At 41.7% G+C, this 9786-nt stretch overlaps 1 non-coding gene across 1 annotated transcript; it reads right to left on the bottom strand.

Moving 5' to 3' along the window:
- Positions 1–8423: 8423 nt before the first annotated feature.
- trnas-cga (transfer RNA serine (anticodon CGA)) lies at positions 8424–8505 on the bottom strand. Its single transcript has one exon. It is a non-coding gene; the product is annotated as a tRNA-Ser (tRNA).
- Positions 8506–9786: the final 1281 nt, after the last annotated feature.

Here is a 9786-nt window from a genome sequence, read left to right on the forward strand (position 1 = left end):
CCGTAGTTGTCACGTTACCCTGCAGCTCCAAAGGCCACCAGCATAATATGTGACTCAAAAACAGGCTGCTCCAAACTTTCATATTCCAGACAATTTGCATTTTTCACCGTTTCTCTGAAAGTGAATGGAGATATTTATTTCCCTGTTGATGTGAAATTAGGTTCTACATTGAATCTGCTCGCAGTTTTCTGTTGTTGTTGCGAAAAGGAGGGAAATTGCGATATGAAACTTGGTTACTTTTCCCTAATTTCCTTAATTTCTGTCCAGATGAGAGAGGCTGGTGATTGGTCCTCTCGATCCGGTGGAGATATCAGCCCAATTGTTAACCTCATCTAATCGAGATTGTAATTGGTAATCTTCACTTTTCATGGTTTATTGTTAGTCAGTTCTGATTCATGTTACTTGAGCTCTTTCATGGAAGTATTGGTGCTCTAAGGCGCCAGTACGTTGAAAGCACCATTTGGAATTGCCTCGCTGCAATTTGTGTGAGCAGCTCATGAGCCAGACGACTCGCTCTGCCTCACAGACAGCATTCATGATTCCGTGTGTCTGAAAATATGTTCTCTTTGTCAGTTCTGCTTCTGTTCATGAGTTGTCAGTTTTTGGTTTCGCTGGAAACACACACACAGACAAAGACCCACATGCACACATATATTTTGTGTGGTGAATATTTTTGTTACTTTAAGACTTATATTGCACTTTGCTCAGAAACCACATACTTTCACGTGGAACTCTGAGCTCAAAAACTGCATGAAATTATGTAAAACTCTGCCATCTCACTTTTTGGATTGGAATCAATATAAGCATGAGGTCATAGACAAAGTCCTCAGGGGGCTAACATCTTCAACATATTGTCTAGCTATTGCCATTGTTAACAGCTAACCCGAGAATGCAACTTTTTTTAAAAAGGGTTTTGTGATTTAAACATAGAATACAAGATAGTTTCACTTCTTTCAACAGATGAAAGGCTTAACAGACAATCAATTTTTTAATGTATAATTTCAGTTACATCACACTGTAAATTTTTGCTATAAATTCTATCGAGCCCTCCACAAACACCTGATGAAGGAGCATCGCTCCGAAAGCTAGTGTGCTTCCAATTAAACCTGTTGGACTATAACCTGGTGTTGTGTGATTTTTGACTTCGTACACCCCAGTCCAACACCGGCATCTCCGAATCACAACTTATTCTCGACAGCTTGCAAGTGTTCCCTTAGAAACTGCAGCTTTTTGGAAACGTACTACTGGGACAAAGTCATTGCTCAATGTGATGGGATGCACCGTCAATCTCTAATTACTCGAGAGATTGAGATTTTGAGTTACTCCGCAGAACCCTGGATGTCCTCAGTAGCAGGGTACAGGCATGATGCCATGAGGCAAGGATTTAGAAGTCGTGACATTGAAGGAACAGCGAGATATTTTCAACTGGGAAACGCGAGAACCTTGGAGGGGTAATTGTGGTGATAGCTTTCGATTTTATTTGCTGCCATTGTCCTTCCAGACAGATACTGATCGATCACTGAATTGTTCTGGCAGGATCCGTGTGTGTGTTCTGGGTGCAACCAGGATTTAGTTTTCATTCGGATAATTCACAAGAAGAGAATTAAATCTTCATTTCCTGACTGGGAATGAAAGCCCGTTCTGGGCAATGCAAACTCAGACTCGTATGCAGGGATGTCCATTGATACTGCAGTAGTCATTGGGACCTGTACAAAATCTAGTGTCTGCTCTTCACGTCATAATCGTCTTCGTCAGCAGTGTTTCTCTCTCCAAGTTTCCAAGTCGGTTCATATTATCACCCCTGGTTTCAATGTGAAGAAGGCAATGCTGTGATAATCTGATGTTGTTCAGCAGATATATTGCAGCAAGTTAAGTAAAGACTGATGCTAACACGAGCTCGTTTTGAGCTGCGCTGATCTGTTGGCAGCAAGAAAGTCAATGTTCAACTCGCCTCATTCCGGGTGACGGGCTCGAAATGACCAGTGGTTTCTCGCTGAATTAGTTCAGGCTCTGGAATGTAAAACACTTCAAGTATGAAAGTACAGTGAAAGGAAATGTTTCACAGAGTGGGGCATTCCAAGTGAAACAGTGACGGTGATTATGTTTGCTAATTTTTCACCTTGTGAAAGCTGTTTCCCTGATGTGGACGTTTACATTACCTATATACAAACTGTCACAGCCAGTCCTGGTCTTTGGGTCAGTGACAGAATTGGTAACACGCCTGACGTCGAATTAGGGGATTGTCGGTTCACATTTAAAATCACGAGAATGCACGTGCAAGTCCATTCCTGTTGTCTCTCGGGATTGGAAGGGTTTGGGTTTTCGAAGTTTCAGTTTCTTTCGTCCAATTCAAATTCTAGCTCAGATCAATGTCTCTCATTGTCTGTAGAACAGGCTTTGGTTTAACCAAAAGCTGCCTTTTGGCGGTTGAACTTGCATGTTGGAGCGGATATCTGAAGTGAAGCACAAGGAGCTGGTCAAATCCTGAGAACTGTGCCACTCTCTGGGAATGTGTCTGTGTGTCTCTTTCTGTAGGAGACACGACATGGGGAATAACACAGTGTGACTATGTCAAACTTCATTCCCATTGTTGTATCATCTAAGATCAAAGCGAGAACCTCACTGCTATTTGCACTGGAAACATCAGAACACATAAGGTTATGGACTAAATCTGGAAACTCGGAATAGAATCGATGAATGTCTTTAAACGAGACTGCACCATGAGCCAAATGGGATTTTCCATTCTGCAAAACTTGAAGACGAGTAGAAACCAATCTGCAGTGAAACTGATCAGAAATGAAATGGCAAATCCATTTCATTGAGAATAAGTGCAAGAGCGTCTCTCTTCATTCTGTATAATCTCGTAGTTAAGATTTGGAACTCTAACCGCAATAGTGTTGGTTCTATTCTCGGACAGGGAATGCATGTTTTATTGTTCAAATATATCCTGGTACCAGTATTTCTTACCACTGGTCCGAACCTGGTAATGCTTGGTTTTGTGCCAGGTTATCAAAAACAAAATGATACAGGTTTTGGAAATATGAACTAAAAACGATAATTGATAGAGAAACCTGCTACACCTGGCAACATCTGTGGAGAGAAACAGGTTTATTTTCTTAAGATGGACAGGAAACAGGTTAGTTATAGATTTCTAGATTATACTGTTGGGAAAATGATAATCTTACCTTTCGAACCAGGATATTTATCAAAATCACTCTTGATCTTACAAACATCGAATCTACAATCTTAAAAGGACTTAATCAGCTGTCATGCTATTTTCATTTTCCTGAGCTGGTGGAAGGCTATGCTTTAATGGCTACATTTCCTTTTAGTTTCCGTTATTTAGCAGACACGTCGAATGGAGAATTGTTTCTTTCAGTGTCTGCCTCAATATATGTCTTTGTTTTTTCTATATTTGTGTCTGTATCCGCCTGGGACTTTTTCACATTCTCCGACTTTCTGGCTGTCCATATCCCTCATTTCCCATTTCTGCTCTTGAAAAGCCTGACATTCAGAGACAGTTTGAGATTCGAATTGCTAAGAGGTTTTCTGACGCCTGGCTGGAGTCGGTCGAAGTAGTCTCACATTCTCTGTATAATGCGTCTGTCGCTTCGATTTGAGGCAAGGAGACATTTCTTCCTCAAAATCTAAAGACCCTTTGGAAGTTAAAGTTGATTTCCTTATCCAACAGTAAAAGAAAGTAATTACATGATAGCTGAAGAACAACAACGATGCATTTACTGTTGGTGTACAACGAATGAATGGTGACAGCAGAGAATGAGGGTGATCATGTCGTGGTGTCAGTGCCATTACCACAACATTTCCAGGGAATGCTGCAGTGTCTCCTGCCTCACCACTTAATTTCCACAAAACTGGGAATGAAGGAATGAGAATAAGAGGATGAGAAGCAGAAGTGCTTGTGGAACGGCGGGAAGAATCTCCAGGTTAAAATAGTAGTTAAAAAGAGCAAGCTACACTACTGGATTTAAACCAGGAAAATGAAGCCAGAACGCGAAATCAGAATGTACAGCAATTCAAACAGTACAATTGAGGGAAATAACGAGCTTTCAATACAATGAGCAGGCACCAGTGTGATGGGAGCTGCTTTCACCAGCTAAGCCATGGCGCCACGTTAAAAGCCAGATTGCTCGTCCATATGTGCAATGCCTGAACCACTTGATCACAGGAATTCGAAAACGCGTTTTCTGTTTTAATGTTGCTCAGTATGAATGGCAATCAAACTCTGCTTGTGCAAAAACAGACATTTCAATGCTGAGCATGTCCCACTATAAAGGCACAGAAAAAGACAGTATCCTCTTGCATTGGCATCCAACAGATATTTTCGTCTGTTTAAACTGACAGAATAAAGAGGATGTGCTCATCTCCTCTCGCGTCCCATTAACCACGTTAGTACACACGCAGGGATTTTCAAACCGAGATGAACAGGCTCATTGTTGTGAATTGACAGCAGTGGTGTGTGAGTCATTGCGAACAGTGAGCAATAAATGCTGAACCAATAGCACTGACACTGAGCCTTGCACCATCAGATTCACACTCACATCTTGTGTCATGTCTCCTAGGCATCAGTGCATTTGACTTTAATTATTCTACCCTGCACCTCTCCTCAATTTATTCCCGACCGCTTGCAGTGTCGAATTAGAACATGCAATTATTAGAAATGCATTTCTGGGACACAGTTCTCTTTCAATGAGGTAAGATTCACTGCCCATCCCTAATTATCCCAAAGATGTAGGGGACGAGTTACTTTTGTTAACTCCTCAAATCCTTAGTATGGAGGTACTGACAAGAAACCGCTAGAGATGGAGTTCCTGGATTTCGGAGAACAGACCGACCCCAAACTGCAAGCGTAACAAAACCCAGGGAAGAGCAGATGGACCCCACTCTGTCAATGTAACTCAACCAGGGGGCAGAAGTCTGACATCACACGATCAACGAAACTCAACGAGGAAATTATGGCCCGACCGCACTCTGTTAATGTAACTCACCCAGGGAAGAGCAGACTGACGCCACTCTGTCAATGTTAGTCATCCAGGGAAGAGCAGACTGACCCAACACTTTATATGTAACTCCCCCAGCAAATGGCAGACGGACACCACTCAGAGAAGAGCAGGCTGTACCCATTCTGTCTCTGTCACTCATCCAGGAAAGAACAGGCTGATCTGATTCTGTCAATGAAACACAAGCAGGGAGACGAGCCTGACCCCACTCTGTCAAAGTTACTCACTCAGAGAAGAGAAGACTTATTCCATTCTGTCTATGTGAAGCATCCAGCGAAGACAGTAATGAAACCATCCTTGCTGTTAAACTCAGTCAGAGAAGAGCAGACTCTCACGATTCTGAGAAAGTAACACACCCGTGGAGGAGCAGACTGACACCACTCTCTTAACTGAGCTCACCCAGGGAAGAACAGACTGAGTGGACTCTGTGATATTACTCACTCATAAAGGAGCAGACTGACCCCATTCTGTTAATATGACTCTCCCAGGGTAGAGCAGATGAAGCCCAATCTGTCAATGTGACTCAACCAGGGAGGAGCGCTCTGACCTCACGCGATCACTTTAACACAACTAGAAAATTGCAGACTGACGCCACTCTGTCAATGCAACTCACCCAGGGAAGAGCAGACTGATCCCACACTGTCCAAATAACTCAGTCCGTGAAAAGCAGACTGACGCCACTCTGTCAATGTAACTCACTGAGGGAAGAGCAAACTGACGCCACTCAGTCAGTGTTACTCACCGAGGGAAGGGCAGACTGACCCCACACTCTCAGTGTAACTCAGCAAACTGATCCCACACGGTCAATATAAGTCATTCACTGAAGAGCAGTCTGACCCCACTCTATAAATGTAATTCACTCAGGGAAGAACAGACTGATCCCATTATGTCTATGGCACTCACCCAATGAATGAACACTAACCCCACTCGACCAATGTAACTCGCCAGAGAAGAGCAGACGAAAGCCAGACTGTCAACATAAATTATCGAGGGAAGACAATACTGACGCCTCTTTCTGTTTCACTCAGGGAGGGAAGAGCCGACTGTCACCACTCTGTGAAAGAAATTCGCCCAGTGAAGGGCAGACTGACCCTACTGTATCTGCGTGACTGACACAGATAAGAGCAACTAATCCAACTCTGTCAATGTATCTCCCTCAGGGAAGAATACCCTGACCCCTCTCTGTCCATGTAGCTTACCCAGGAAACAGCAGACTAACCCCACTCTGTCTATTTAAGTTCACAAAAATCCTCTGAAGTACATCCTTTTCCACTCTCCACATCACTGTCTCTGTAACCGTGTGCGTTCAATGGCGAATCCAAATAACCTGCAAATGTTTAGAATGTGGTAGCAAACCAGAGCAACCACACAGAAATTGGGAGAATGTGCAAACTTCCATCAGGCAGTCACCTAAACCTGGAATGGAAACCAAACCCGACAGCAGTCGTGATTATAAAATGGCAGAACAGAAACCCAGCAAAAAGAAATGCGTCCCTGTGTGTTGCAACGATTCTGAGTATTAATTAAGCCCCCCTCACTGTAGTTAATTTCCATTTTCATCACTGCCAACCTTCTTCAAAGCAAAGCACGCACTTGCTTTTTTCAGACTTCTGATATCCCGCTTTCATCCCGCTTTTTACGTAATCATATTTCTGACTTTACAAACTACGTCATAACAGGTTTGTAACTGCAGAATGAGCTTTGTTCCGTTCTCCACTGATGTTGAGAGTCGTAATACAGCATATTCGAGTAGGACTTGATGCGCTTGCGGGTGGTGTATTCGCGGCATTATGGCTTCTTTTTTTCATTTTCGGTCTACTATTTCGAGTTGGTAACTGTGATTTCTCTCGGAAGACAGATTTAGCTTTATTTCTGTTCTCTTATAAATTGATCTTCTTCTGATCTTTGCAAGTGAAATAGGGTGCCTTGCTATTGCTCGGTTTTAGTTTCAAAATCAAGAGAAACATGAAGAAGACAATATCAAAGAACACAAAGTACTGAGTTGTTCAGATAATTTTTGCAGCAAAGGTAGACATGAAGGTCAAATTAAGATAACGGTTCAAGAACATTTAGTCTGGAAGCAGTATGTGACTTTAGTTCCAAATATATGTTTTCGTTGTTCCAGTACATCTTTTTGACTCCCAGAAAACATTGATTGTTTTCTGTATTCATTTTGTTTCGCGATATCTGTCTTCTGGTCGATCAGGGACATCTTGAATTTGTGTCTGCATTGAATAAGATTTCGCCTTTCTTTCGAGAAGCAAACCTATGCATTATGGACCACTTATCATGCTGATGGCTTAGAAGTTAAAAATGAATTACGGTTTATGGATCGTGAGCAAGAATGAAGTGATCCACATCCGAACAGATGTCACCACGCCCCATTCCTACATCGGGCCTGAACGGTCCATTGGCAGAGTCTGCAGAAAGGAAATGTCTAAGTGAACTAGTCCTTTGTTCAGTTTGATTTGATACCAATGGTAGTGCTGTTTTGATGCAGAAATGTGTCAACATCTCTGACGTTAGAGTCAAAATTTAAGTCACATCTACACTTTGGAGTGTCTTCTCATGTCGGAACATGCTGACATAAAAACATCTAGCCCTGATAGCAAAGGTTTTTTACATTAAACTGGGAGTATGTTTAACTAAGCTATTCAGATGGCCAAGATGAATAATTGGCATTTGGTCCTTCGAGCTGAGCTCTCCACACCAACTGCTCCAACGAAGGCTGTGGATTAGATCCCCATCGATTATTTTGGTCAATTTTAGCCTCAACAACAACCTATTGTTCTGAACAATGCTACACCACAAGCAGAGCGCTAAGTCTGATTTTCATCGTTAATTTTCAAATTCAGTTCTTATTGCACAGTTTCTTACGAATGTGGACAGCAGAAGACCGTTAACATTCCATTTCTAATATTTCCAGAAAATTCTACTCCGCTGATATCGCCTTGCCTTATCACACCTCAAGCCAGGAACGTGGATCAGTCGAGTTCCTTTCCACACATGGAGTTGCGTTTTCGAATTCATTGACTGCTGATATAATAGATTATTGGCCTTGAGAGTCAGTTGTAAATTAGGTTGAACTTTCTCAACTTGACTTTCAACTGATCCTAAAAAAAACATCACCTGCAGGTAAATGTATTGCATTGCTTCTTGTTTTGCTTAATTCCACCCCCACCCCCCACTCCCGAAAATCCAAATTTCACGATAGTTCGACAAATGTTTTGAAACTGATTCGCGTTGGAAGTTGGTGGCTTTTTGTGTCTCGACATATAATTTATTCAATTAGACATATTGAAATGAGTTCGGATTCTTCACAGTTGAAAAATCACTTTCGATTGAATAAAAAGCTCAAGCTCCACGAAATTCTGCTAAGAAATTAATGACTTCTAAAGGATTCAGAGCTGTGAACAGGATTCAAACCTGTGCAGGGAGACCCCATTAGATTTCGAATCCAACGCCTTAACCTCTCGTCCATCACAGCTACAGAAAAGTTGCCAAATTTTTTAGTAAAAGAACTGAATTCATGAAATACGCAATTTGTTTGAAGAACAAATTGTCAAGGCACAAAGATTTCGCCAAATCCTTTGCAGAGACCCCAACGAACATTACCTTCGCAGATTGACAGGCTTTCACCGCAAACTAGATTCTGACACAGCTGAAGTTGTGGGAATGATTCTTCATCGAATTTTAGAGTCACGGATGTACACCACATGAAGAGAGGATCATCGTTTCACTGCGTCCGATCGACTTTGACTCAATTGCTCATCATCTGGTGCCAAAGTTGTTTTTTAATATTCATCAAAATATGGTATTAGAAATATTGATGCCGAGTCCATAAACACTAGCTACATTGGTAAAAAAAATCGGAATTAGAAAGAATGCAGAACCAATTTACAGGAATGAATCCAGCAACTAATCCGTAAGTTCTGACATCAGATAATGAACTTGTGAGCACATGAGAGGAAGATTGACCGAAGATTTGGAACTTGAATTCGTCTTGACGGAATTATTTGCAAGGTTTTTGCGGTTGTTCTAGAATCATCAAGTCCTTGAACAATACAACAAGGAAAGTGGCCCTTCTTTCCAACTTGACCATGGTGGACAGTTATCCTAAATTAATAGGCCCCATTTGCCAACATTTGGTCCACATCCCTCGAAACCTTGTTACTCCTATATCCATCCAAATGCTATTAGATGTTACAGTTGTACCAGTCTCCAACAATATCTCTGCCAGCTCATTCTGGACACGACTGAAAAAGTTGCCCCTGACGTCCCTTTTAAATCCTTACCCACTAATTTTAAAACGATGTTTTCTAAATTTTGACTTCCTCACCAGCAGGAAACCACCTTGACGAGTCAACCTATCCATGTCCCTCATGATTTAATAAATAGCAACGATTTGACTTTATCATACTTGTCAGGAGGGAAATGTGTGGAGATTATTTGTCGAAGGTTTGACGTAGAAAGTTTGATGTACATTTTTTTAGAATTGCATCTTGGAGAAGTTTTTAATAAATCATTGAATTCTAGTAGCAGTTGTAGAAGACTGTTGTGAAAGCTGCAGAAGGATTTCAGGGCACGAGAATGAAGCATTATTTCCAATGTATTGTGGCTCAGTTCGACCGCACTTGGACTACAGTATGAGGAATTATAATCCTCAATTTAGGAAAGATACTAATGCCATATGAGGAATACCACGAATGGTGATTAGCCTTGATATCGTGGATGAACGTTAGTCCTGTGAATTGAAATTGGGCAAATC

Source organism: Chiloscyllium punctatum, chromosome 18, assembly GCF_047496795.1.
Source record: "Chiloscyllium punctatum isolate Juve2018m chromosome 18, sChiPun1.3, whole genome shotgun sequence".
NCBI lineage: Eukaryota > Metazoa > Chordata > Chondrichthyes > Orectolobiformes > Hemiscylliidae > Chiloscyllium > Chiloscyllium punctatum.